Raw genomic sequence first — 3,894 nt, 5'->3', positions numbered from 1 at the left:
TAAAGTGGACCCTTGAGGTTTGTGTCCTAGATTCAGCTCTCCTGGGCATACCATGCAACCATTTATCTGAGATTTTGTCTCGTCTGGGTGCACTGCTACAGATCAACAGCTGGATCCCTAAAAATTACAGGACCTATTGGCTTTTCTCCCTTTCCCAGTTCCTGGAAACTGCTCCTCCCTCTCTTGCTTCAGAGATACTTCTCTATCTCTTCCTGCCCTTCAAGAAACGCAGATTTATTTCTTTAACAAATTGAGTCTTTTACAAAAGACCTAAATGTCTTTTAAAGTGGTGTCCAGTAGAACTTCCTAAGAGGATAAAAATGCTCCATACCTATATTGTCCAATTCAGGAGCCACTAGCCACATGTACCCACTGAGCATTTAAAATGTGGGTAGTGCAACAAATCAGTTTTTAATTACATCTAATTTTAATGAAAATTTAAACAGCCTCATGTGGCCAGTGGCTACCTTATGAGGCACCACAGTTTTAAAGCACAGCAGGCTTTTTCTTTTATCCTGCTGTAAAAATACAAATAGCCTCGCTATCTACTTGAAACAGAGAATGAAAAATATAGAAAGCAATACAAAATAGCGCTTCTAAAATGTTCTCCAGTGATGAGCTTCAGGCATTCATTATATTTTGCTTCAATTTTTCTGTATGTTTGAATATCCTCAAAATAAACATTTGGGGAAAGAAACATCCTGCCACAAATTAAAGCACAGTTATAAATAAGTTTCTGAAGAGGGATCCTGCGGCGTGAGCTCCAGCTGTTTTCATTTTGCTAATTCCGACAAGTGGATGGACTGATTAGGAAGACCCAGCGCATGAGAAAGCAAGAGTTGGATAAAAAGCAAGAGCCTGGGCCGGGCGCGGTGGCTCACACCTGTAATGCCAGCACTCTGGGAGGCCGAGGCGGGCATATCCCGAGGTCAGCAGTTCGAGACCACCATGGCTAACATGGTGAAACTCCGTCTCTACTAAAAATACAAAAAATTAGCCGGGTGAGGTGGCGGGCGCCTGTGGTCCCAGCTACTTGGGAGGCTGAGGCAGGAGAATGGCGTGAATCTGGGAGGCGGAGCTTGCAGTGAGCCCAGATCGCGCCACTGCACTCCAGCCTGGTGACAAAGCGAGACTCCGTCTTACCAAAAAAAAAAAAAAAAAAAGCAAGAGCCTGGACACCATGGAGGTGGGCGGGGGGCAACAAAAACCTTCTCAGTTGGTAGGGGGAAGCATAACCTCTGCTTCCAAGCATTACTCTGAACGGAAGGCACTCTCTTCCTGAGGGAGATCGAGTCTGGATGCTGTCATGAGGACAGAGGAATGCTGCGTCAGTGTGAAGTGATACGTGGATGAGCTTCTGGCCTCATACAGATAGATGTCTAACTGGCAGAAGAAGAAGTATCTAGGGCAAGCGAGTTGAAACAACAAGCTGATCAGAGGCGGGAAGGGTGGCACACTGTGCCACCCCAAAATATGCCACTTTGGCATAGTATTATTACTGAGCTAAAGACATTTGAAAAGCAGTAGATGCAAAAGGGCATGGTAGTCTCCAATTTTCTTCCTGAAAACAGGAGATTAAAAACTTTCATGTGAACGATGTCCTCCTTGTACCCAGAGAAAAGCAGCATTCTTCAACAGGGAGTGATAGCCAAGAGAATTCAGTATAAACAGACCTTTGAAAAATAGTTCTTATCTTCCATTTAGCCTCTCCACATAAGTTAATTACTCTTCTATAATTGTCTCTCTTTGTTAAACCTCATATAAAAGCATTTAGCTTTTGCTACTTCTTGGGGTCTTCATTTGCTTATGAAGGCTCCCATGTCACATAAAACTTATATTAAACAGTTTGCATGCTTCTCTCTTGTTAATGTTTTACACTAAATTCATTCTCAGGATCAGCCAAAGAACCTAAGAGGGTAGAGGTAAAGTTTTTACTCTCCTACAGTTAATTCAGTGAAGCAGCAGCATTATATATTGGCTACTAATACACATGCTGAAATGGATGCAGGGAAGAGAGAAACCAAAGAGAAAGTCAGGGAAAGGAAGATCAGTGAGAAAAATCAGATACAATGTACCCAAAGAAGATCACATTAGAGCATAACAGAAATCACAACCTCAGTTCTACTGAAGTCTCTATCTACTCCTTTATTTTTGCAGAGGAAACATTTGGCATCAGCATATGTTTCCTCTAAAGAGTTTGATGACTACTTGGAAACACTGCTATAAACAAAGTTACCAAGAATCAGGTATCAATGCCGCATTTTTTCTCAAACTTAAGACAAAAATGAGAATGGAGCATTGGTTTTCTCACAGTCAAAAGGAATAGGTTGTGAATTTGACATTGGGTAAGATTTTTCAGATGTGAACTCGGACTTAAGACAGTAAAATCTAAAATATTGTACTGTGTATCTGAATGTCACTCCAGGCAGAGGGAGGAGTTATCACTATCTCTTATTCAATCAATTAGAAAAAATGATTATTTAAAGAAGTAGAAGGAAAAACAGATGGCATCTTGTCTGAAGACATCTTGTATATCACAGTTGTAAACACTTAAATAATTCATTATTCTATTTCAAAAGAACAAACTCTTAAATGTATCTTTCTGCGTCTTCCTTCTCCTACTTTTGCATAGACAAAATGTCAAGATCTAGCTAAGAAAATCAAGAAAGAAAATAACTCTCCTGGTAAGCTACCGCCATATTTGAGTAGAAACATTCCGAACATCTGATAATTCAGGTAAGCAGGAAATAAATGTATGGCTATCAGAAGTTCTTAGTCATCAGGTATGTGAGCTGCTGGAGTATTTTTAAAGACAAACAAAGTATCATACAATAGTCTAAAAGAAGTCAATTGAAGAAATTCAGTCAAAGAAATTCCTGGACTATAACAAGTGATGTGAATGTCACTTAAACCCTAAAGCTTGGCAGAGACCACACACTTTAGGCTCTTGATTGTAGCTTTGAAAACAGTTATTAAGGCTGTCATAACTTGTAATTTATAATAATTTACTCATTCCCTTTTGTGAAGATCTGTTTAATGCTTATTTACCTTTATTAGACTTTAAGCTCCAAGAGGGTAGGTACAAAAATTTGTTCTCTGCCATAGGAACTCATTAATTGTTTACTGAATAAATGAACAAATGATTTAACAATACATTGTTAGAACTCAGACTACATCCTCAACTTTCATCATAGTGAGTGCCATTTATCAAAAGAACTGTAAACAGCAAATGACTGACCATTATCTTCTTCTCCATAATCTAAATGAACAAATTCAAAGAATGTTAAAGTGATAGATTATGACAAGTATCTTATTTTTTGCATTAGCAGCTACTATACTTCTATTACACTATTCAAAAGTGTAATACATCTGTACTATTTTATTTGGAAAAGAAAAGAGCCATAAACGGTATATGCTAGGATCCCAACCTCAGAGTGGTCAGATGGCTTGTCCCATACTTAAATAGCTGGTTAAGAAGCTTTCCTATGTGTGTGCTATGAAGCTTTCCTGTAAATGTGCTGTGAACTTTTACACAGGGCTTTTCAATGTTTGAAATACTTTCATATAATATCATTTAGTCTAAACATTGACAAAACACATATTAAAATTCCTATGTCCAATTATCCATTACACATATATGAACTAAAGCAGAGAAAAGTTAATGACTTGATTTCCAGTAATTAAATGGTGGCACAGAAGCAAGCTGGCTTTAGTCACCCTTCTATCACAGAAAATAAAAAACAAACATACAGTGCCCAGAACTCAAATATGAAGATGAGACAGTTCCTGGAGCCACCAAGAAGTGAAAAACATATAGAAGGTAACAAAATCAGACTTCCACATCTGTGATGCTCCTCCCTCCATTCTGCCCAGTACCAAACAGAAATATTTTCC

Source organism: Theropithecus gelada, chromosome 12 (genome assembly GCF_003255815.1).
Source record: "Theropithecus gelada isolate Dixy chromosome 12, Tgel_1.0, whole genome shotgun sequence".
NCBI lineage: Eukaryota > Metazoa > Chordata > Mammalia > Primates > Cercopithecidae > Theropithecus > Theropithecus gelada.
Note: the sequence above shows the minus strand (reverse complement) of the source record.